This window comes from Anas platyrhynchos, chromosome 5, assembly GCF_047663525.1.
Source record: "Anas platyrhynchos isolate ZD024472 breed Pekin duck chromosome 5, IASCAAS_PekinDuck_T2T, whole genome shotgun sequence".
Lineage (NCBI taxonomy): Eukaryota > Metazoa > Chordata > Aves > Anseriformes > Anatidae > Anas > Anas platyrhynchos.
In genome coordinates, this window is record NC_092591.1 from 53,139,589 (window position 1) to 53,166,362 (window position 26,774).

General features: G+C 37.8%; 1 long non-coding RNA gene across 12 annotated transcripts in view; it reads left to right on the forward strand.

Annotated features, from left to right (window-relative positions):
* Window positions 1–26,774, forward strand: part of LOC106017018 (uncharacterized) — a 258,004-nt gene that overhangs the window by 114,360 nt on the left and 116,870 nt on the right. The gene's annotated exons all lie outside the window — the stretch shown is intronic.

The window sequence follows — 26,774 nt, forward strand, 5'->3', positions numbered from 1 at the left end:
GATTGAATGCCTTAATGTTGTTTGTTTATGACTGTGGTTTGCCATAATAAATATTTTTCATCCTCCTCTGGATTCTCTTCTAGCAGAATTGAGTCACTTGTCGTGGATAGGAGACATCCTGCTTCAAATGAAGCACAAACATTAAGTGAATCTGTCTCTGCTGTGGTGTTTCATGTTAAGTTAAGCAGTTGTGTGGCTTTGAATTTAATCTCTGTCTTAACAACACCCTGCTAAGAATGTGTCTTAGACTGAGTCCTCTGGGTACTCACAACTAGCATCTAGGTATGAACCTTGGTGGGAAATTTCAGTCTGCTGAAGAGATACGGCCAGTGCTATTTTCAGTTCAGACTGAATTTTGTCAGAATGTAGAGGAAATGCATTTTCAAGACAAGTAACTGTTTTGCACATCAAGAACAGTCTTTGTGACAATGAACCATCACAGCTAGCAAAATTCAAAATTTACCATCTTTTTTTTTTTTTTTTTTTTTTTTCAGTAGAGTACAGTGCAGGAGCTACAAGGATTTTAACTTGTAATGAAGAGGCTCTTGCATGAATCATTTAAATGAGTCGTTGCATAGAAGTTAAGTTTAAGCAGTGCAAACACATTAACACAACATAAACAATGAATGAAGTTGATGTTGACAAATTCTTGGCTTTAGAGTGATCTCTGATTAAGAAGACTGCACAAAACAGATCTAAAATTACTATCACATCTCAAACCTGTGAAATTGATGAATAGTAACTGGAAAAGGACTGAGCATGGTTTTTTTTTTTTTCAAAAAAAAAAAAAGAACGGTCAATCAGACTCTTGATAACAGCTGTTTAGGGAATGCCTGATCTTTACATTAGTTTTCCACTAATTCTGGTTAAAATACGCCATTATGAGACTGTATTATTGAACTGCACAGCATACTGGATGCTATACAAAAATATGGGTGATGTGTATGAGAGAATATAAAAAGAAGATTAAAACATACAAGGATATGCAAATTATTAAAGCTAGTGAGACATTACGGTCTTTTAGGGAGCTAACTGTGGCACAGATCAGATAAGAAATTGCAAAACCTTAGGCTAACAGGCAAAGAGAAACTGAAGACAGAAGTCAGCATCATAGTAAATTGTGCTTCTTGTGACAAATGCCACAAGCTGAAGAAATGCCTGGTACTTGGAAAAGCATGGCAAATGCAATAAGCTCATAGTAAGTTGTGATAATTTATGCCCACAGCATGAACAGAGAATGACAACAATATCATTGCAGATAGGGAAACTCAGAAAAGTAATAGACAGTTTTGAACAAAGTTGGAGACAGTGCCAAATCAACATGATGCCAGAAAATATTAGCACTGTAGGAGAAATGCTGTAGTGTAAGATAAGTGGGTAAAACTGAAGATTTTGCTTACACGAAGACTTATTGCAGTTAGCCCCACTGAGGAAGCAGATGAAATAAATGCATGGGTAAATAACAAATGCTTAAAGATTCAGCTCCTAAGATTACATAGAATAAGATGTATAATTAATTAAAACATGTAAATTTTTGGAAGGCAGGAAATTGGAACAAGTGAAGTAAATATCAGAAAGGTGTTCCAGGATATTGGGAGGCTTTCTAAAGATAACAGTTTAAAGTGGAAAATGCTATTTGTCTTGTGATTCCTGCCCCTTGGAAAATTCTAGTCTCTCAAAACACAAGGTGAAAGACAGACTGGGAAGAGGCCACTTCCCCTGGAATCACAGAGCAAGCAAGGGAGCCAAGAGAAACGACATTACACATCAGTCACTGTGGACAAAAAATTGTTTTATTTCCTCTCTACTTATTCACTCCAAATAACAAATGAAATATATAAAAATGAAGGACATATATATATATATATAGTATATATAAATATATATATAAATAAGGACATTCTTAGAACAGTCTTTTATGTTTGATGTATCAACCATGGAAAAATATCTGGTATCAGCAGATTTAGCTGTTAACTTCAAGAAACAGCATGCTTTCTTAGCATGAGGTATTTATTAGGAAATACTGCTTATCCAGACTGGCTTCTAGGCTACGTTTGGCACCTGACTTTTTTCACCGGAAAATAAAACACATCTTTAATAGTGTTGAGAGTTATATAAGTCTTCACAGGAGATGTTTTCATCTGTGGAAATACAGTGGAAGAGCATGACCACTGGCTCCAAGTAGCTTTGAAAAGCTGGCAGAAGATAAATAAAAGTGAGAATTATATGTAATAGAAATAACATTCCTAGAAGCAAGATGCTCAAGCAGATCCAGTAAGGATAAGGCTTTTATTAGCATTCTTGTACTTGTCGATAAAATAAGCATTATGACACCTGGAGATGGTCATGAACAGTGTAGGGAAACTGTAATTGTAATTGTAACTAATTTTAAATGCTCAAACAGTGGCCTTTGAATACTCTGGCAGTATGCAAAAGTGAATAGAGCAGACTGAAATGAAGTTACTAAATTCTTAAGTTGATGTCCTTACAAAGTCCTTAGACTTAGACTAAGGTTGTCGTGACACCAACAACAGCATGTTCAGGACTGAAGACTATTACTATAGTGTTGAGTATCTCATATTTAATCTGTATTTATGAGAAGCTTTGTGTCTATTCACAGAGGTCCATGTTAGCTGAAGCTCTCCATAAACCACCTATTGCCATTGAAAAGAACACAGATTAGTGTTATATAAATATGTATGTTCTCTGTATATGTTTGTTCTCTATATCTATCTATATGTTTATATGAGAATATAAGCTTGTGCATTCTTTGTAGCTAGCATACAGAAAAGCACAGTTCCAACCTAGATTGTAGAAGTCCCAATCTTCCTTTAAAAGAACACAGCTCTGTCTGAAACAAAATGTGAAATGAGATTGCCAGCACTAATGCTGAGAATGGAGAGTCTGCTAGATGTAACTGAAATTATTAGCACTGTGGGATTTAGAAGAAAGTTCTGGGCCTCCTTTACTTGTTCAGGGGGGAATTTTCAGGACTAGGATTTGAACATTAAGATATTACACAAAAACATTGAAAAAGATACACAAAAATCATCAGAGAACCAAAAAGTGAATGGAGGTCATCAGTACTTTGGAAGCTTTGAAGACTTGTGACCTGCAAAAACACAGGTGGAATTCAGCAACATTTCCATATTGGTAACATAAGAAAAACATGGCCTTTGAGACAAAACAGATTCAAAAGGACATTTTTCTTTCTGTGAGGTAACCTTTGCAGAACGTACTACAGTTAAATAGTGCTTACACATATCCAGTTTCTCTAGAGATGATATACCTCAAGCAATAAAGTTTTACAATTGGGTGATAATTTATTTGGCAGTGAGGTTAAACATTCTGCAATTAAATATGCGTATAAATGTATTACTGCTATTCTGCATTATCTCCAGTCCAATAGTTTGATGGAAGACAATGTCAAAATGTTAAGTATGTACACAAAGGATTGCCAAGTCAATGTGGCTGAAATGCAGGACATACCTCTGCTAAAATGGACCACGTCACTAATCTGACTGTAGCCACCGTATAGAAATCTGCAGGTTCTTATAACATGCAATATCTCAACATTTGTCTGAACTTTCCTAGTTCCTAGACTTTTTTATAGATTGAAAATTCAAAGTTAACTATTGTTACTAATGTTAATAGTAGGATCAACTGCTAGTAAGGTCTGGACGTATGACCCAAGAAAGATACTCATGAAAAAGTCTAGTTCAGAAAGTGGCATTGTTTGCGGCATTTGTTGTGTGGAAGCTCATAATGAGCATTTAAAACAGCAGTCCTGAACACCATGTAGATTCCGCTAGCTGTATCAAACATCACATGAAAAAACAGTGATAGTTTCTCCGCACTTTTTGTCTTTCTATAACAAAAATATTCCTACTTGCTGACAAATAGTAAGGCTGTTAATCCTAGAAAGTATATACTAAGAAGCTTCTTAATTCATAGTGTTTCCATGCAAGGACAAATGAATTAGTGTCTGATAGGATTATTGAGTGCCAGCTTCCATTTCTACTGTTTTACACAAGCTTTGTAGTGTTTTACATCTTTGAGAAGCAGTTCCATTCTATTAATTCCACCTCTCAAAAGATTTGCTGATATCCAGCCTAAATTCCAGCTGCTTAATCCCAGTTGCATCATTTTGCTTTACCCCAGTGCTCTTGAAGTCTGCAGAAGTACTTTCAACTCCTTACTGTAACTTACTTAGATGCCGTAAATAGTGAAGTACAAAGCCTGCAAGAAATAGTAGCCTTTGTGCTTCTTTAGCCAGATGCTTTGTTTTAGGTTCCTCAGGGCAGTGAAGTGATGGCTCATTGCAATAGCAATGGCAGATGCCTTTCTCTCCCTGCTATGAGGCTTTGCCTGTTCTGTGGCTCTGGCTCAGTGAAGTGAGAGGAATGCCTTCTCCAACACGCACAGTTTTCCAGTGGCTTAGATGAAGCCACTGAGTGAACATGCACTTCAGGGTAAATAGTGTCTTCGCAAATGTATGTCAAGTTTTGTTCTCTTTCATGTACAGAAGCCAAAGATGAAGTGACAGACTGGCTAGACATTCAAATGTGCTGATTTTCTCTGCAACCTGAAACAGCCAAGACAGGCAGGAAGACTGCAGTCAGTTGTAACAAGAACACTGTAGAGCTAGTGCATGGCATGTTTACTCATACATCCTTCCTTAATGTAGTGCACCATAAAATACATAGAACTTTGTTCAAGTTGTTTTCTTCCCTAAGGGTCAAAAGTATTTTGTATTCATGAACTACTTCAACAAACTAAAAGGCTTCTCTGAGGTGAGAAATGAGAGCTGTTTAAGGCAGGTAACAAAGGAAACTGCTGTACACAGATAAAATCGAAGGTTTCTTCAGAATTTGTAAACTTATGTACAGTAGTGAATGTATGTTCATGTGCAGTAGAAAGCCATCTGAACAGAAGACATATTTTAGCTTTAAGGAAAGCTGTTGATCAAGGCCAAAAAAAAAAAAAAAAAAAAAAAAAAAAGATTAGGTTGGTCCTAAAGTGTCACCAGACCGTGTTGAGCTCTCCTTGGCATCTTGCAGATGACAGGTTTGTTCCCTACCACCTGTTAGAATCAAGGTGAGGAGAGGCACACCTCATTAACCTGAATAAACTAATAAGCAGCAACAGCAAGGAAAAAGCCTCAAAGCTGATTGTCCTATTATCACCGCTTTTGTACTAAAAAATAGAAAAAAGAAAAATGATTAAATTCCTACCCCTGCTGGAAAGTTGTACCATTTACTTTGAAAATTTCCACTAACTTATTTATTCAGATAGAATAGGTTATATCAACTTAACTTAACCCTAAAGACATTACTTATTGCCTCTGTGAAGACTAGCAAATTTTGTAGTGTCCTGATTTCCAGCTTCCTGCCCCGTTTCTATTTCACTTCCAGCATCTGTGGCCAGTTGTGATGGACAAAATGTTATAAGGAGGGACTAATGGAGGTTCAGCAAATATGGTGGCAAAACTAGAAGAGTAAAGTCTGTGTTCTTATGCTGATAGAGCAAGAGCAATCAGGTGGGAACAGCTCTTAAGTTCACCCCTTCTATGAAGGCATTTCAGTAGTTGCTATAAAGTGTGGTGCAATAGTGTTTTGGAGGAACTGGGTTATGTTTGAATCTTACGTTTATATTGAGAGGTCCTCTACCTGCTCTAATGAGAAGATCTAGCTCCCCCTGATATTTTGAAGTATGTTATTTGTTGCATTTTCATTTTGGCTTTTTGTCCCATAAATAGGCAGATAATAAGTTGTTCATGCTAGAAGCTTATACTTAAGGTAGGAGAGTTGGTTAGGAGGCTGGAGTGCCTTAATTTCGGCCTAGAGAAGTTTCACTAATATGAGTAGGCTGAAACTGTGATCTCCTATGTTGTTTAAACAACAACAAATGTGGATTAGAACATATATTAAACTAATTACTGCCTAAAGACTGCTTAATGTTTTTATAAATATGATAGTGTTCACATCCAATCTATTGTCCAACCTCCCCACCCTTTTTAATGCTTGGCATCATGAAAAAAGAAGTTTTAAGAGATTTGCGCATCATTATTTGTTGCTCATTTTTTTAAGTTACTTTAACATTAGTAGTAAATATGTTGCATTGAGGAAGCTTTTGCTGAAGACCTAATACTCTTTTCTGGAAAAAAAAAAATCAAAAAGTTTATAAAGCAATTTTTTTCAGAACTTACTTGAAATATTTTCATTATGATGCAGACGACAGCATTACTGGTTTGGGTTCTGCATGGACTCAGAAAATAAGATAGCGTGTTCTGATTACTAATTATGACCTTGCATAGTCTATTTGGTACAAGCTATCAAGGCTGAACCTTGAAAAGCTGAATGACACTTCATCAATGCATGGAGCTACACAGATTTATCACAGTGTGACAGGTTGGTATTGCACTGCCGTATTGGTCTCAAGATGTTTCATAACCAAATCGTAGTATGCTAACCCCATTCATCTATGTTAAACTGCTACTGGACTTCAGGATGTGTCCTTTAGAGTCATACCTTTTTGTTTCCCTGTCTTCCCTTTGTTTCCCTATTAGGGTCTACATGTCCATTTTACCTCTGCTGCTCTGCACATAATGAAGGAGTTTCAGGAACATCTCTCTACTTACAGTACATGGCTCAGCCAGACTTTGCAAAAGGCTCTTGAAAGGAGCGAGTGTGTGTTGCTATCCTATATCATACTCTGGTAGTAGACATAAATCTAAATGCTCTGATGGGTAACACTGATTAAAAGCAATGATTTTTGGTCATGGACTCTTTTAATCTTTTGATATAACCTTCTCATCAGATTCTTCTGCTACTAGCTACAGAAATGAAGATTCTCAACCCCCTTGTGGGATGTGGATTAAGATTAATGTATACCCATGATGGTAGCCTTAATTGCTAGCTACATCTAACCCTTTTAAAGTCTGAAATCTCTTGTATTGTATCTTGGTTATGCAAATATATTCGCATATCCAAAGCCAGATGTAGTTCGTATTCAGACAAAATACATAGTACCTATTAAAAAATACATTCTTTGGAGCATGAAATGGAAAATGAACAGCTAGCCAATTAATACTGTCTTTTGTCTATGGGGCTAAAGTCCATGTGAATACAAATAGCAGCAAGGTGATGTTGAATTATTAACAAGGTAATATTTATTGGACAAGAGATGATTGGAAGCAAGTAAGCGACTTGTCGTTAATTGATTCTAGAGAAGCTATTAGTACATGAAATGTTCTCAGTCTTACTCCTTCAAAACCTGGTGTTATGATTGGGGAAGGCTGGAATTTCACATGTGACTTAAGGGAAATTAGAGTGGTTGCCGCAGCAGTCGCAATGCCTCTTTTAGCACAGTAGTTTGATTCCCTTTGCTCTGGTTGTGAAACACTTTGTTTCCAAGGGCAAACAGGTTAGGGACTTACATTGAGTGTGAGGTACAGGAATATGAAGTGCAAAATAAAGTTTGAGAAAACTTTGGTTTTAAATAATCCCACAACTTGAAAAGACAATGATTCCTTAAATCATGAAGTCCAGGTTCTCCCAAGTACTCAACTTGCTGAAGAAACCACCAAATGAGCAATAATTTGTTGTAGTGTAGTTTAGCCAAAACCAAAACCAAAACAAACAAACGAACAAAAACACAGGGAAATATCTTTGGTAGTAGCATTATAAAAAGACTTCAGTTTTTCTCTACTAAGAATTTTTTACAAAGACTTTTAATAATCAGCAGAAACACAAACTGGTGGTAAGATTCCACCTTGTGCTAATTGGACTAATGTTTAAGTAGCCTGCTTATTTGTTTTCAATTTCCATATAGGATTTGTGTCCTTACTTCTGCAGACATAATTCAGCACTCAATAACAAATTGTTGAACGTGCACAAATTTTACTGAAAGTGAATCAGTGGTTTCTAATATTTTCCCCTTAGCATGTACACCTGAGTCATTCTGGTGCTGCAAATCTTATTTGCCTTACAGAATTCTGTTCACAATACAGAGGTTGAAATGGATGAAACGGTTTAATTAGTCAAAGATGTTCAAAGTAAAGCCTGAAAATGATATAACTGCACCATGTTGGAAGTAAACTAAAAAGGAGAAGATCAAAGTTGTTATTTTCACTACTGATACTGGGCATATTTTATTTTTGTCTGCTGTTCTATCACACTTTGCCTAGCTGCTGAGTTTCTGTTTCAGTGATTGTTGAGATGAATGAAACCATGTTTTTTAGCATTTGGTAAAAGGGCAGTGCCTCACATAAATGTTTGCACAGACCTCAAAATCCCTGATGTACATCTGGCACAAAAAAGGCACATTTTTAATTTGAAACAGCCAAATAACCGTGCCATGTCCACAGAGCTGCTTCAGATAACCCTGTCCAACCTGATAGCTCAAGTGATTCTGCTGTGGGTGGTTAAAGACACTGCTGGGATATTTTACTGTTTCTTTGCCCAAACCACATGGTACGAAATGTGAGATGTCATGTGCTGCACAACCAAATTTGGTGATGTAATTTAAACCAAACAATAAGATAATGTTTGTGACATTCCAAAGCTTTACTGAAAAGAAAATTTCTGATCAGTATCTCTCAACTTCTCTGCAGCCGTATGCTCCCGTTCTGATTATAGCCTGGTATATGACAAAATTAGAATGAGATAGGAGTTTGGGAAGGCAAAACAACTGTATACAGAGACTCGGAACATTGCAAATGATGAGGTCACAATGATTCAGTACTCAGGAACCCTGATCTGCTTGCATTGTCTTTATGGTGCTGCCAATATTTCTGCCCTTTTGAGAAACCTAAACTGAATATTGTGTGAATCTAGGATGTATTGCAACATAGGATTAAAATCACATGTGTTTCATTTAGAGGTACTGACCTTAGTAAGCCTCAAATCGTGGAATTATTGTCTGTGGTTTTGGTTCCCTGCCCCTTACAATGTGAAAGCATTTTCTGAGAATCTCTGGGGATAAAAAAACTGGAGTTTGTGTGGAGCTAGCAGGTGTCCTCTCCTGACACTCTTTCTGACGGCCATTTGGCATGATATGCTCCCCACTTCCCCCTCCCTTTACCTATTGCACATACACCTCTGGATTACTTTCTGCATTCGTGTGTTGACAGGACTGTGAGTAGACATGAGGGGAAATGGAACAATGTGTTGAAAAGGGTTGATAGGGTGTCGCTGTTACATCTCACGGCAATTTTTTGATTTTTAATTTTGTTAAGATGCAGGTGATGTCTCCATGGAGATGAGAATTTGATTATTGACAGTATCTTGCATAGCTATTTTTGCATTAGAGCTGTAAGAATAAATATATGTGATTAGCAAGGATCAGTGTTCCAATACACATGTGCATAGTATATGTCAGTCATCAAAAGAGGTTATGACAAGCAGGACGTAATATAGGAAAAAGATCTATAAAGAGGAATAGTTTATCTATCTAATTGGAGGCAATGATGACCCATACAAAGAATGTGATCTGATCACATCCATAAATGTCAGATATAACTTGGTAGGTTATTAATTTTCTGACTGATTTTTTTCTTTATTCAGGAGGGTGAATGACATTGTAAGAATATCTGAGGGATAAATTCTTATGCCTATCCATCCAACAGTTTAGGTATTCCTCATAGTGTTTTAAAGGATCCAGTTTGCTGTGAACAAGAAGGGTGGAGTTCTGCTGTAGCTCAATAATTCTATGCAATAATTATAACTAATCAATTTTTCCATACTAATGCTTTTGAATTTGTCCTGATAAACTTCTCCTGTGTTTACACAGCACTCTTGTTAATGTTCAGCATGGTGTTACATACATGGACAATCTGCAAAGCCTTTGGTTGCTATCTTGCACACTAATGCTTTAGAATATTATAAACAAATGCAAACTTATTATAAAATTATTATAAAAAAAACTGGTGAATGTTGTTCTGAAACTCAGATGCTTGCTAGAACTTCCTTTCTTAATATTTAATGCTTTCTGTTGTTTGAGATTTCTACTTGGAAATGGACATCAAAGGCATGTTGCAGATGCATTTCCGAAGAAATCTAAGGATTTGGGATTCTGGATTGAGAGAAATCCTGAGTGTTTTGAATATGGCAGTATTATGTTCCTGCATGCTGGGAATAAATAACAGGTGTGATGTTCTAAACTTGATGAACTAGTCTATATAGAAGAGCACAGTTTATGCAGTTGATTAAATACAGTGGCAAAGCAAATGATCTTTAGTGCTAGATATTGATGATTGCTCATGACCAATAGTGACTTATTGACAATTGGTGGTAGTAATTAGAAATGAATAACAAACAGCCATGAATTTCTGGTGGCAACTGATGATGATGATTCATCTATGTCTGATTGCTGGAGTGTGGTCAGTAATTGCTGGAAATTGATTCACAAACAATGAGTTTGTGGCAACATTCTGGGTATGCATTTCAGTGACAGATTGTTGTTGCCATACACTGGCTGATTGTCAATGAGTGTCCTTGTACCATTGCCAGCAATTATCAGTGATTGTTGTTGACTTTCAGAGGTAGGCTGTGCAAAACACCTGCTAATAAGCATAAGTAAACAGTTGGGTAGAAGGCCAAACCACAAAAGAGCAGCAAAACAGTCGTGGCCCTGCTGTCTGCTTTGTGGAGGTCTACGTTGAGCAATGCCAGCCTTCCTGCTGTTGATATTAGGAGGAGTCAGGATGGGTGGGGAGGCTGCTGTGAAAGTGAAAAGGAAACATCCTCCTCCTCAAAAAAAAGGCTCACTGTAGGCATCGTATTTTGTGTTGGCAGCAAAAGCACCTCATGCAGGCAGTATCTGTCACCCACCTTTGGAAGCAACAGGCTCAGGCACTCTGCAGCCAGAGACATGAACAGCCACATCTTTGTGCAGGCACTTGGTCTGGATTGCCACAGCCTTCTTGGCGAGCACTTGCTGCCTGGTGGTGACCATGGCCGGGTTTGCCTTCTGGGAGGTAGTTTTTTGTTGCTGAGTGCCAGCTTCTGCCTCTTTCCTTTGTCTTCATTGCAGGTACTTCTTATTTCATGTGACAAACTTCAACTGTTCCAGTGCTGATAAAGGTCTTGAGATGAGTCTGTATGATGTAATTTAGTAAACTATAAGTAATTAGTAGGATTACATACCAACAGTTAAGTTGTTTATTGTCTTTCTGTTTATGGAGGTCATCCAGCTAGTCTTTTGATTTTGGGAGGAAGCAAAAATTGTAGGGACAAACTTAAAGAAGGATTTAGGAACTGACTCTTGGTTGTTCTTACTGTCGGTACCACTTGGAGCATTCTCTGATCAGGGCCAGGTGCTGCCTGCTGACTGTTAAAGCTTGTTGTGCATTTTTTGTCTCCTAACATAAACAGAAAGCTATACCATAGAGGTAGGAATAGGGGGGACGAGGAAAGTTGAGGGAGATAAGTCTCACACCAGTGGCAGTTGCTTCCTATGAAAAATCCACTATGACAGCAATATGAGGGACTGCAGGTGCAAGACTGTGGGAATAACAGCAAGAGAAAAGCAGCATGGAAACAGCAGGGGGAACACTATCACAGAGGCCCTGGAAAAGCACTGCCTCAGCAGCTTAGAGGAAAGGCTTCAGAGCTCTAAGTGGTGAATGGCAAGCCTACAGAATTGTAAACAAACAACCCTTACCGTTATAAAACCAAAGGTACCTAAGGCACTGTGAAAGGAAGTAAGTTTTAGGTTTGAAGGCTGTCCATTGTGTGAGTGCTTATTGCCTCTGTCTGAGCAGCCAAAAAAACACTTGACTGACCAGCATTTGAGGACAAGGTACTATTGAAATTACGTTTTTTTGTCCTTGTCTGCCTGAGTGCATATCCCATAGTTCTTTGGTCTGAGATTTGAGGGCTTTTTTTCCTCCCAGCTGTTGTGAACTTGCCTGTCAGCAGGGAAAATGTTTGGAAAGGAATTAGAAGTATATCAGAAATTCAAGGGTATTATGCCTGCTCCTTTACTCTAGAACAGGTAGATAACAGCTGAAGTTAAAAATAAACAACAAAGGCCCACTCTCTAATCCTTGTGCATATCTGACAAGCCATCTAGAGATTAAAGTACTTTCCAACTTGAATGTTGCAATAGCTTGGGCTGAAATCCAGGAAGAGTTGAAAGTAAGATCAGCAGAAGAGATATATCTTAAGGCCCTTTTTAAAATGGAACATAAGATATCAAAAGGCTGAACTCAAAATAGAATTTAGATAGGATTTAGGCATCTAAGTCCAAGAGCCTGAATCCATAGACCCTGTCTAACAGCTTGAGTGCCTGAGAGCTTGTTGATTTTTCAATCTTCAGCAGTAAAGTTTCTTTTTCACCCAACTATTGTTGGGTTTTGGAAAAACAGACATCGTGGTTTAGGGTTCCTCCTTCAAATTTATAATTGAGAACATGTTATCCTATTGAGCTTTCTTTGGAGGGGAGGGAAGCCCTCGGGGTTGTAAGTGCATTATTTTGATGCAGTGTAGTAGAATGGTATGAAAACATGTACAGTAGCAGAATCAGAAGGTGTGCAGTGCACTTTGTAAAGTTTCTGACATAAAACAAGTTTTGTTTTTTTGCAGCCCAAAATTTGTTGCCCGCATATTTAGAAAGACAGAACCACCCACCTAGCTTTTATAGATGTCTGGCTTTTCAGTGATTCCATTAGTGTTCAGATCACTAAAATGAAGACGATATCTTTTTTTGTCATTCTGTTTTTTGGGGAGTAATAATCACTAGTGACTAGCTGTAGTTTGCAATTTATGTATTCAGAACTTTTGAGATGCAGCTTCAAGCATCTCACTCTACAACCAGCACATATAAGAGAATGTAGCTACATGCTAAAGTTGCATTTGTGTGCAAACATGTATGTTTCTCAGTTCAAAGAAGTAACAAAAGCTCTTAACAGCCTCCAAAAGAAACCAAAAAAACAACCTGAACTGCCACATACTCATTTCTATCAAAATGGTTGTGCTACTCGTTTGGTAAAAGATTATTGTCCTTTGAGGAGTTCTAAACTGTTTTGAGGGTATCACCCTCTGAATATCTTGCTTGGAAAAATTCCTCCTGGCTGGAGAAAATCAGAATTGGACAGGAATTCGCTTAAAAATGTTTATGTAAAAAATTGTTTACCTAGAGTTGATTTCAGGCAAAATGTGGGAGCTAGAATTTTTAGTCAGAAGTAACAGTGCTAGGCAGTGATAGACAGTAGCTTAGTAGCTTTTATATTCTTTATTTTATTAAGGGACAGGCACATTTTGACCTTCCCTACTATTGGCAGGAGTCTTGTCTCATTTTGTCATTTTCATCCTAACAAATATGTTTTCACACTGAGTCTGCTCCTTTTACTCAACCTGAATTGCACATGATTAAAAACTAGTGCAGAGAGTTTATGGAAAGGAAACATGAGTAGGAAAGTAAATTCAAAAGACTGTGAAGGATATAGGCTCATAGATAAGGGTCATTTTGGGAAACAGGTCCTCTGTAGGATCAAAGGGCAGAGGCGTAAAATGGTGAAACCCTGTGTAGGAGAGGAAGGGAAGCAGTTAAGTATCAGTCTGGATAATACATCCAGTCTTCATTGTGTTACAGTTGGGCTGAAAACCAAGCAAGGGTATCAGCAAAAACTGTGCTGTCTCCTTTGCTTAAGTAGTTTTAGACCTCCATTGGATTAGATGTCAGTTCTGTTCAAGAGATTGTAATTATCTTCCTCCAGAGGCTGAATCCCACAAGATCATTGAGTGCCATACTACCAAAAGGCAGTGTGGATTTTTCCTTTTTGACTCCTCAGCTGGCTTATAGCATTTAATTAGAATCTATGGTGTGATAAATATCAAGAATATCAACAGGTATTTTCATCTCTTACTAGCTACCTTCCTCAGCTGCTCTAAGTACCTTTAACTTAATTTTAGCTATGATTTTTGGAGCAAGTACTGGCTTTTGTTTCTATCTAGTATAGTTTTTGACTGTCTTTATGTTTCCAAGAGCTGCTACACACCTATGCTAATAGAAAATACCCAGAGGAACACAGGCAAAACAAACACTTTGCTCTTTTTTTCCCTTTCATCTTTAACAACATGACCATTTTGAAGAGAGAGACCCCCATTGTTTTGTGCCCTTCAGATAAAGAAGTAATGGCATAAAATGTCTCTGATGTAATTGCCATTTTAGATTTAAAATATATATATATCTTCCTTCAAGCTTTACCCCTAAATAATTAAATCATCATTTCACATTCATTTGTGTGAATTTTACACTTTACAGCATCTGAAATTTATTTTTAGCTTAAGGCTTTCACCCTTTATGTTTTTCTGAAAATTCTTTTTTTAAGAACTGCTTTGCTCCTATTTCCTTATCAGGGAGCATCTTCTGTGATTGAATCCTCTTTCTGATCAATTCAGTATCTGTTCCACATTGGCATGATTTTTAAGTATCTTAAAATAGTCCAGCTAGAGCCTCTAAGCAGTATTGCTACCTATTTATTTTTTATTTAAGATAGGAAACCCATAGGAAATTATTAAATCAAAATGCTCAAATATATAAACCAAGCAGGGTAATTTACAAACCAATCTCTGGAGGTGCATAAGCAAAACTTATTAATCATAACCACAGCAGACTACAAAACTCTAGTACAAATATTTGCACTTCTGTCACAGCCGCTTATCTGATCCATGCCAAATGCTGACAGATTTTAAAGACAATCACATTAAGTCTTAATCAAGCTTGAAAGATGCAGCTGAGTAACAGCATACTAAAGAGATATGCATCTCCAAAGACAACTGCACACTCCGAATATTCATCCTCCTATTGCCCTGAAAAACGCTTGAGAACTGTTTCATTCCTGTACAGTTTCCTTGAATCTCTTGCATCTTTTTTCTTTCTGATGTATTTTCCCAAAGCTTCAAATATCCCACCCCCTGTGAAATGATTAAATACACAGAACAGGGCTTCTGACTCAATGGTTTCACTTCACTTAAGAAGAACACTAGCAGAGAGTAAACCAGATGGAAGTGTTTTATTTAAACATTTCTCTGCCCCTGTGTACAACACTGATCACATTTCCACCTACACATTTCCGTCCTCCCTTGATAGGATGCATTTTTTTTTTTTTCTCCTTGTGCTTCTATAGCTTCTCTTCTCCATTCTTAGCTTTGTGGGTTTTTTCCATAGCATCTGTTAGACTGGGGATGACTTTATGTAAGCTGTGCTGCTACACAACCTTCTTTGTAGTCCCTTTTAAATGTATTTCCATGATGCATTCCCACATTATTTCCAGTGATTTCACCCCAACCCATGTTCCATCTTTAACATTGCCTTTTTGTCTTTTCTAGCACCAATTCTGTTTGCTTAGCCATCAGCAGGTGCTATTTTACTCCATTACCAGCTGTGTTATCTCAATTGCTGCATCTGTTTTGCTCTGTCAGATTGTTACCAAAGACTATACTGGTGGCAGCTTTCTGTGATCCTCCCTCAGGCTCTGTCTGGGCCTGTATCCCACAAAGAACAGTTGCCAGCACCCATTCTGACAGAATTTGGCCTGCCTGAATGCCTTCATGGTTCAAGATGGCTCTTCTGTTGCAAAGCCAAGGCCTGAATGCAGTGACAAGCCGTATATGCTCTTGCAATCTTTTCCTTGCAGCAGACTGAATGTTCAGCAGTTTCCTTCAGAAGATCATAACAATTGAAAACTATGGCATAGGCCACTAGATAGGATTTTGTGTGTGTGTTTAGGTAGGAGACAATTTAGTCAGGAGACAAAATACATTTTAAAGGTGCACAAGAGCAATAAAGAAAATAAAATACACGCTTTTGTAATAAAACACTTTTGCTCAGTCTCATATTCGTATAGTCTGCGGGCAAAGAACAAATTCTTACAGTTCTCAAAGAATACTTGTTAGGCATATGGGGCACAAGGCAGGGGAGATTTTATGTTTTCATCCATCTTGAAATACTCTGAAACAACACACTTGGAGAGGACCCAGTTATTCAGTAGCAGGGCTCTAGACAAAGGAAAAAACATACAATATCCAGAGCAGCTACACCAGTCGCAGTCCTTTGGAGGAGCTCTCAGTCTCTGTCCTGAACATAAAGCTATCTCCGTGCAAGTCCATGTTCCATCTTGCCAGTCAGCAAGGTTTTGTAAAGATCATGGGGTGAGAGCAGCAGATGGGCAGAGAATGGGTGGGATTGAGCACTGGGCAGAAACAGACATATGTTGGAAGAAATGATTCGTAGCCAATGACCAGCCTCTGATATTATTTAATATGTGTGTATATACATATTTATATATTTTTTTATTTTTTTTCCTACCTATGTGCATGTCTATCTGTGCAGATCTTCTGTTGGCAACACTGATGCGTGTTCAAAATCATGCAGCTGGCTGGTAACCTTCCCAGCTGGCAGAAGAGGGGAGCCAAATACACAAACAGTGCAAACAGGGGTTGCCTAAGTTAAAAAATGGCATCACATGCAACCCAGTGTGCTGCAGGGAGGGCTTGAGTGCTACATATCTGCTCCCATGCTGATCTGGTTGACTTATTTATGGATTGTGTAGACTAGTGAAAATTTGTGTTAATTTGGTCACGTTAAATCCCTTGGAAGCCAGGATGCACACTCAGGAGATAGAAAAGGCCTTAGTGTTCCAACTGCAGGGCATTCGCTGACTTTATCATGTAACTTTTAAGTTTGCAGGATGGAACATAAGGATGGCACAGACTAAATTCAAAGCAAACACCTGTATAAACATCACAATAACATTTTAGTTTACCATGTGCTTTTGTGTAAAGCTGCTAAGTCACTTTTTGGGTTCTGTGCTTCACACAGAGTCTTACGTATTGAATGGGAGAAAATCCTTATGATGTTTAAATTGAACAATATGTCAGTTGTTCTTAGTGACTTGGAGAGGTGTACAGACTTGAACCTGGATTTTTTGGGTCTCTAATGCAAAAGATTCAACTTTTATCTAAGCTACTCTGGTTTTCAGAAAAAATTGTCCAAATGTGTGTGCTTTTCTGTGCTTTCTCCAGAACTGTTTACTCATGCACAATTGTACTGTCCACTTTCAATGGTTGGTTTATAGAGATTATTCTGTTGGTTTAGAGAGAATAACAGCCTACTAAATCTGATCCCCAATGGAATTATTCCTCACGTTGAAGAAGAGGTCTCTTCAGAACTCCAGAGGTGAAAGATCCACTTCTGGCTTTAGCAAGAATCTGTATTACTTCCTAACAGAATATGATTTTTTCTACGTTAAAAGTATTTCTGCATTGTAGAGCCAGAAAAATCATATTTTTCCTGAAACCAGAGTTGAGTTAATAGCAGGCTTGTAGTGGAATAATAATCCACTAGAAACATTTTCTGCTGCTGGTTCATATGAAAAAACATAAAGGCTATATTCAAATCATTGAAAGCCAAGAGATTATTTAAAATAGGAGCATGAGGCATTGCTAGTTTGTTTTAACAGAGTTAGGGAGTTTGTACATCTTACTGTAGACGTTCCCAAGAGAGAAAGCATCAAAAGTTAGTCTAAGAATAAATAGATTAAAAAAATAATTGAAGCATATCTCACTACATTTCCTCTGATGCATACTCTGTGAGAGAGATCAGTATTTGCTTTAATTGCCACCACTAGAGTAATTACTCCATTTGACAAGGTCAATTAAAAATAATTTAGTAACACCATCCCATATTAGAGTGAGGAAATTGCACATCTAACAGCACCTTTTAAAGGATTCACTGGTGTTCCTTAGTCTTTTCAGAAGGTATATCATAATTATATTCCAGCCTAACAAATTTAGCAGATTTAATGTATTTGATAGGTAAATCAATACACAGGGAAAAAGTTAGAGTGAATCATAGATACTTGAAGCTCATTTCAATCATTTTTGGATCTGCTCCTAAATCTAACATTTTAATCCAAAAAGCCTTGTTTAGTTCTTGCCTAATCCTGTGAAGCCTCCAGTTCTTTAGGAGCCTTCCCATTAAGACTGAAAGCTCTCTAGGGACCTGCAGCTGTGCTTTCATACATGCTAAGAATATTTACAGTCTGGGCACCTAGTTTTTGCAAGTCTTGCTGAGATCCAAAACATGAAGCAGAGAAGGAATGCATCTGCAGTGGACCCAGTGCAACAGGTGTAGTCTACTCCCTCGGCCTCAGGGATTCTGAAACCCATGACTTCACAACATGTTCTGTCTGACGTGCTGAAGGCTATTCATGGGGCTGAAGGTGGGATGCACTCCTCCTCTTAAATTTATGCCTTTATGCAGAGCATCTTAAGATTATGTGGAGGAGAAAGAGAACACAAGGGCGTGTGCTCAGCCTAGTTGCTACCATGCTTATTAACCTAGTTGGGTAGCAGTGCTGGGTTCCTACTGCCAAACTTGTTTCTGTATTTTATTATTTTAGGCAGTCACTGCGTAAATATATAAATAGTGCTTAGGCAGTGAACTAGAATGCTCTCCTGTGTGGAATACATCCCAGGTACTGGGATATATATATAAAACTGTGAATTCCTGATAGCATAACAGAATTCAAGATTACTCTATGTGGCAGCTTCCCAAAGGAGGATGGCAAGCACTTCCACCATGGGTAGCTGAGTCTGCTGATCTGTTGTTGCCTTGGGAGATAGGACATATAGATTCTAACCTCCCCGAAATGAAAAATAAAAATCTACACCTGCCAACTCCTGCTGTGTGCCAGGCTATTACACAAAATACAGGTGCCATCTCCTTCATCTGATAGATTTTTAGAAGATAGCAAGCCATGGTTACAAAATGTAGTTGCTGTGAGCCTGATCTTATCAATGTACAACAGCTGTACTGGGAACATTTACTGTAATTAGGCGGAGAAACCTATAGTTTGTTTTTTCTTAATTGGCCATAGTGGTGTGTTAGATGACAGGCTGATTGGTTCTGTGTGCAGTATACCAGCAAGGCCACAGCTGAGCCAGACCAAAGTTGTCATTATCTGTGCCCATCACTACTCACTCTTCTTCTTCGTGACAATTATTTACTCAGTGTAGTTGCCAACAACCAATTTGTTTCTCAACCTAGTTCTGTGAAAATGGCCCAGGTTATTTTATGCGCTTCTAATAGCAGAGGTTTACCAGGGCCTCCTTTGCTTTGCCAGAACTAGGTTAGGGAGCAACCACGCATGCATGTCTGATAAGCCACAGGCATATGGGAGCTTAGGCTCCTCTAGGATTGTGACAGCTGATCAGAAGTTTTTAGTATTGGGTTTTTGAACATAAGCACCTGAAATGAAGCATTTGAAAAATGCTTTAAAATTTTTAAATGCTTGAAAAGTTTTGATTTTTAAAGCTAAGCAAATACTTGGCTAATTACTTAATTTATTTCAACAGTAGAGAAATGACTTGGCACTGCATTTGTAGCTTACAAAAGGGGACAAGAAGAGTATTGTTTTTAATCCACTGATTCTAAAATGCAAAGAAGCAATGTGCACCCCCTAGCTGGTGAATGCCTCAGCAGGCTGACTGGTTAGATGTTAAGGTACAGGGACCTCTGTCATCAGGGGTATGTATTAAAGCAGAAATTCTAGCAGCTACGTTTCATCTGCTTTGTAAGTATGATGCTTGCTTGTCTTGGTTTGTCTTTTTTCATCTAAATCTTGCTGTTCATGTACTGGAACTAAGAATAAGATACTGCTTAAACTTACTTAACTACCTCTGTGTCTTGACTTCAGATAAATGCATTTCTCTCCCTCCTCCTCCTCCCATTAAAGTAAAAATTGCACATAATGTCATTCAATTGAAGGAGTGACATTTGCCATTCACTTTCATTAGGGTGATTTGGCTCAAGGGGAGACATCCAATGAGAAGTGATTATCTCAATTATGTGCCTTGGAAATGAAAGGAGCATGTGGTTTAATGTGACTCCTTTTTCTCTGCCTCAACTTCTGTGCTCATTCTTAATTCCAAGAGCATTTTCTTAAATTTTTTATAAGCAATGTAATCTAGTTACCTGTCATTACATTACAAAACATCTACACAAGGGGGGGCTGTTACATCTGAACTGAGGTTCCTTGTAGAGCTTCTCCTGGACAAGTCTATTATAATAAATTCCACAAATGGGCAGCAGATGTCAGCTCTCCAGCCCTGATCAAAAGATGATCCTTAAAACTCTGTCTTGCTTCTGGTATTCCCTACAGTCTTTTGTTTTATTGCTTTCCTGAACCAATCATTTCATTCTGTTTCCTTGAGCATCATCAGGAAGAAAATTCATAATGGTGAAATATCAGCCATGGGTGTTGTTTGTTTATAAACAAGAAACAGCTGTTCCAGGAGAAACCTATTGGCAGTAGAGATGTGCACAATGTGCAGATGGGGGGAAAAAAATAAAAGCAAAAGGTATGGTAGAGGACAGGCACAAAAGGGGTCTAGGAGGAACACAACTGTGAATAAAAAGTTTGGGTGCTAGCATTAGCTAACAGGATCCAAACCATCCTCCTTTGCTTTAATTTCTATAAAGAAAACATACTGATATTAACTTTTTGAGAGCATCTTGGAATCTACTGTGATAAAATCTAAGTGATTAAGACCTATTTCCACTTAAAAAAAAAAAAAAAAAAAAAAGCCTTCTGATGCATCAGAAACACATATTAACTAAAACTAGAAAAATGTAGCCAAATAAGAGCCCATTTTATCATGTGCAAATCAAAGCATCCATCTTCTCCTTCCCTTCCTCCCTTTGTGCACATTCCCCACTCTTCCTGCCCCAAAATAAAGAAGTGACACGAGAGGGAATCATCAAGCCAAGACTCTCTACTTCAGTAACCAGCAAGTTCAGCAGCTCCAGGAACATAAACTTTCCCATGAAAAGCATCTGGAAATTCATGTTTTCTTCCTGGAATAAACAGAGCAAGTGGGATAAGGAGAGTAAAGACTTCCCTGTTATATAATGAAAAAATCCCTTAAGGAAAATAATGAGAATGCCATTGTGGGAAGCATTTAAAGTTAGGCTGATCAAAATAGTCACATTTCAGTGATGGAGAAAAACTTCTGTTTTGATCTCTAGGCAGGGTTGGGTTAGGAAACCTTGTGACTGACAAATTTTCGTCATTTACAATATCCACCTGGGACTATGGCAAGCATGGGTTGCATCACAGAATGGTCTCAGTGAGAACAAGTGTTTTGAATTATCCTCAGTGGATAACTATTTAAAAAATAAATAAAAATGTAAGAACATATAGTGAATGAGTGGCACATCCAAGAGCAGAGCATTGAAATCTTGCTATGTGGTCTCTTCATGGAACCATTGAGTCACACACATATACACTTTAAGTATGGAAATATATTGCTGCCCTGATATAGGGGAAACCATATATAGGGTTATTTCTATATATCGTTTGTAGATAACGTTGTTTATGAATAGTAGCATCGTGTAACGGATAAATAGTACTCTATAGAATTCTTTGCAGAACCGAAGAAATCCTCTGGAGTTTGAGCTGTTTCTGGCTAAATCCAGACTAAATAGCACTTGGAGACTATAATTGTCCTATTTCAGTTACCATCTTTAATCCTTACTTTAACAAGCAAGCAATTACTGCTGTAGGATTCCACTGTGATACTGTAACACAGACAGTTTCTGTTAGTCAAAGAGATTATGGCTAACAAACACCATAATGGACTACATGTAAAACAATTTCTGTGTATCAACTGGATGTTTGTACAAGCAAAACTACTATATATCTATAGTCTAGTTATCAATAGATAGGAACAGAGATTTGGAGGACTCGCTTCCTAAGTACTAGCTCTCATGTTCTCCCCCTTTTTTCCTTTCTGAAGAAAATCCCCTAACCAACCTGCAAAACAGGAAATACCCTATGGAAAGAATTTGAATTAAGGACTAGCATGTGCCCTCATTTTCAGGCAATCAAGTTAAAATCAAATTAACAAAGAGCAAAATTAGGCCCCAAATGTTCTTTGAGTATTTTTTTAATTAACTCTGTCTTCATTATTTTTTGCAGCTGCTTCTATACCTTCAGGTTCTGAGTGGAACTGGAGGTAACGAGCTGAAACAGAACAGTTGTTCTTACATAAGACAGAGTGATCTTGTGCATTTTTTTCTGCTAGGATTTACAGTTTCAAATGCATATGCTGATGGGGATTAAGGGAAGACACGAGAGAGGAGGTTTGAATACTGCTTTAAAGCTTGACATACTTTTCTGAGTTCAACACTTCTTAGTCTAGTCGTAGATTTGTTTAGAAATCTCCTATGAAAGGTTATTTTTCTAGCAATTTTTTTTTTCATTTTAAATGGCTTCTGACCACAGCATAACTGCTCAGTATGAGAAATACAGGACAAATTTGAACTCTTAGTTGGTAAGTAACATTGGGAGGTCAGGTGTTCTTATATGCTTTGGATATCTTTGGCCTCTTTTCAGCTTCAAGCTGAAAAGAGTATGCTGTTGAGAACTTATTCTCAAAGGTTCCCCTCATTCACGAAGAGCTTCAGGTCACTTCAAAGCATAAAATAATAATGATGAAAAAAAAAAAAAGTTAATATTAAGGAGAGCTTCTAGTTAAATTGGTTTACTCATTTCTCTTTTAATAACAAGCTTGAATAATTATTTCTAGTATATATTTCTGTATTTCCTTCCTTGGAGATCCTCAAAAGCCACCTGGACAAGATCCTGAGCAGCCTGCTCTAGTATACCCTGCTTTGAGTGGTAGATGGACTAGATGATCTCCAGAGGCCCCTTCTAATACCAATTATTCTGTGGTTCCTTCCAAGGCTTTTTAAAATGCTATTGTTGAAATTAGCCTGGAAGTCATTTTTATTGGCATCTGGGAATATACAGCAAGTGTTAATGGTGTTATTTATTTAAAACTCTTTCTACCACTTTTCCTAACTTAAGCAGCTTTATCACAAGATGAGGGGACAGATTTTCGGTGAAAGCAAGGCTGAAATTTGTAGAACTTAGCTTGGAACTTCTTTGTGCTTAAACTGCTTCTGTTCTATAATTCTGTTATAGCATACAATGCTCTTTCTCACCCCTTCCAGTCCTGGTTCTTTTGCTCAGCATTTTTAAAGGTTGTATTTCCTAACTGCCCACGTTGCCTTTGCCTGAGAGCAGACAGGAACACACATGAAACTTATGCACCTGAAACTTCCTCAAGAGAAAAAAAAAAAGAAAAAAGAGAAAACTGTATCTTCTGATGTGCCTACAAAATTGATGTAGGTTTTAGGCTGAGGTTAAAATCTGCCATTGAACCAACAATCAATATTTATTGACTATGGGGGTAAAATAAATGGTTTGCTTCATCTAACTTTCCAGACGTAAATTATCATGTCCACCTTGTGTCCTAATCAGTTAAAAGGTTTTTTGTGTTTGTTTGTTTGAGAGATTGTGTACCTACTAAGTGTTAGCGTTCTTAAATTCAGAAGTTGGAGGCTGGTGTTCATCTCCCCTTATTGTTGTCTAAGAAATCAGAAAAGTGAGCAGCAGAACCAACATACACCATTTTTTATAGAAGATAAGGGATATGTCCTTTGTATCTAGGTCATGGTAGAAATAATTTTAAACTGGGTACCTTCATTAATACAGAAAGACATAATACACTCTATTCACATAACCATTTAATCTTCCCTCTGGACAGAGTATAGGAAAAGCAATGTTGCTGTTTTCATTTCATGAGTGTTGAAGGGCTCAAGTGCCTCTTTTCTTGCGAATGTCTGTGAGAAGAAGCAAATTCAAATCTGCTTAAGTTTACCTTGAAACGTGGATGTATTTTAATGTTGTAGCTCCCACTCCCTCCAGTCTACCATCCCACTGTTAACTGAAAAAAATGCAGTTAACATATTGGTGGTATTCCACATTTACTGCAGGAATGAATTTGAATTTAGGGAGAGAGTGTTTGAATGGAAAAGCAAAATTCAAGGTAAAATTATCACATACCTTGAAGTTGACAGTATATTAATCTGTTCTTATGAACGAGAAACTTCATGATATCTAATGCATAAATACAGAGCAGTCATTCACTCTCTGAAGGACCGTGGGAGTCTCCATTGCAAAGGTCTATTGCAACAGCATCTTCAGCTAGATTAGATGAGAGTCCCTGAACTGCTGTTTTAGTGTATTCTCATAACCAGTTAGCAAGTCCTGGATACTTAAAACTCATTATTGTATAAAGATCACTGCAAGTCTTATGCATTGACAGTGTGTTGGAGTGACTTCATACAAAAAAAAAACAGATTTATTTTTCATGTGTATGGTGACCATTTGTTGGAAAGTAACACCAGAAATTCAGATGATGACTCAAAATCTGCATTGCTACTAAAAGCAGTGTTCTGTTGGTCACAGTGCCAGAGTTAAAGGGACTACATACATACTTGCGGGTGTTAGCTTGGTCCATTAAATATAGTAGTCATTGGCAAGTGTATTAGTAAAGACTCTACTCCATCCCATACAAGTCTCTGAAGACAGGCTAAATCCTTTGGCTTTCTGCTGAATATAAGTCTGCTTTCAGTGTGAAATATTTTCCTTTGGGCTGATCTTCATCATTTGGAAGTCATTTGTGGAGCTCCTATCTAACATCCTTACCCTGGCAGTTCTCTCACTGTATCGACCCTTAGCACTTGAACATGTAGCCTTCTAATATGACAATATTTTTTATTTCATTGTTAGTGTAACAGAATCCTCTACCTTTTTTCTTCTTGTTAGGTACTTCCCTTGGTGCCACTGGTAGTGATGGCCCCAGTCCTGTCCTATACAACATATCACACTAAACTGACTTTCATAATATTTTCCTATATTTTAAGAAAACTTTGTCCATATGATTACTGGGTAAATCGATTATGGATGGGCATGTAAGGACTTGTTTCGTTTAAGAAAGTGGGACGTGATAATGAAGCCTACCTGACTCTCTTTTAAAGGGTTTGTTACTACAGAACACTCGGGTTAGAGCTTACCAGTAGAAAATAGGCTCTGTATGTAAAGCAAGCAGACTCATATGTACTGTCAGTCCAGCTGGAACCTTGTCTTAGGGCAAATCAAGTACAGTTGTTGAGTTGTTGTTAAAATGTTTTTTTGTTTGTTTGTTTTGTTTTGTTTTTCGTCTGCTGGGATCCAGACTGAAGCCATCAGGTATTTTTCTCTAACCAATTTTTTTTTGTAAACAGTGAGTAGAAGCAGCAGTTTTGTTACTGGCAAGACAGGAACACAAATGGTAATGCAGTGAGTACTAACTGACATATCTGGCTCTGCTGTCTGAAAAAATACTACATTTTAAAGTGAAATAAAGGACAGGTTTTAGTGACAGGAAACATTGTGCTGGTAGGAAGCATTTTGCTGAAATAAAGAGGCTGGTAGGGGGACAAAGACATCTCCTATTCCTTTTACAAATATTTATGGCATTTCCTAGCAAAAAACTCTTTGGAAGAATAATATTAGTGTCTCCTAAAAAAATCCTCTACACTGGCTCCATTCAGCCTTTCTCTGATCTTGCACTTGTCCCAATGTGACATCAGTTGTGAATCTCATTTATTTGTTTCCTAATTGGTTTTTCTTTCCTGTTCAGTTCACCTTATCCTTCTCCTTTGTTTTAGAACACAAAGAAATGAGGCCTTGTTTCTAAGTCCTTCTCTCCATTTGTAAGCTTTTTTACAGATCTGCTGCTTAGCTAACATCTACTTTCCTTTATTTTCTTACCAGCTATGACTGAGAGAAATGCAATTGTTTCATGTATCTTCTCTGAAGAACTGCAGATCTAGTGCTTCTCTCTGTTTGTCTTGTGAATATAGGAAAAGGGAAGCATAATATCATTCTGCCTTGTAATACATGTATTCATCCAAGGAGGAGAGGGAATAGTCTTTGAAGTCCATCCCAGGAGCATAAGAGCTTTTAAGAATTCAGGTTTGTAGAATATTTTTGATTAGATATAACAGTCAAGTCATGTTCCTGCTTTTTAAATATAAGGAGGATAAACTTTTAGTAGAAATATGGGCCATGTTTTCAATGTATCAAGAAGGAGGGGGAAAAAATACATTATTCCAAGTGCCCCACTGCCCTTTTTGTGTTCTCAGTATCTCAGTAATCATGGAACAGTTGGAGAACAATCCTATTTTTAAAAAAAGTAGGACAATTTCCTGTTCCAGCATGGGGTATAAGTACAATTTCCCTGTCTGGCTTCTTGATTGTGGCAACCTCCTCAGGCTAAATTGAAGGGCTTCATGCTGGGGAACTAGGATTGAAGAGAAAAACCCCTTCCTTTGCAGATCACAGAACTTTCCTAGGCTGCATACAACAGAGGACAAACCTGCTATAAGGCCAGAGGTTGGTGATTAGACTGTGGGAGAACAATTACTTGACAAATGTTTTTTGTATAGAAAATTCAGGATTTGTCAAAATCTGTTGCCTGTCCTCCTTCACCTGCAGCTCAAGGATACCTGTCAATACATTAGAGAAAACAAGCAGATGTGTGATTTGTTCGGGTAATGAGTCTTTGTGCTCTTTTGTCTACAACTGATGGTGTTAAGCTAAGGTCCATGCTGTCCTGGCACTAAGTTGGTGGGAAGTTCTTGGGCTTCTTAAAATAGCACCAAGCTGTCTCAAATGTGCTGGACACAGAAATTTAACTGTTCGGTGCTGCTGTACAGGTCATTTGTGTGAGGAGTATTTATGCTTGAATTGATGTCAGCAGTTCATGGAGTCGGATGTTCTAACATATGACGGAGGCTAATACGAAGTCATTTGGAAACTAGTACAAGAAATTCTATAACAAGAACTCAGTTAAAAGGCAACCCCGGCTCCT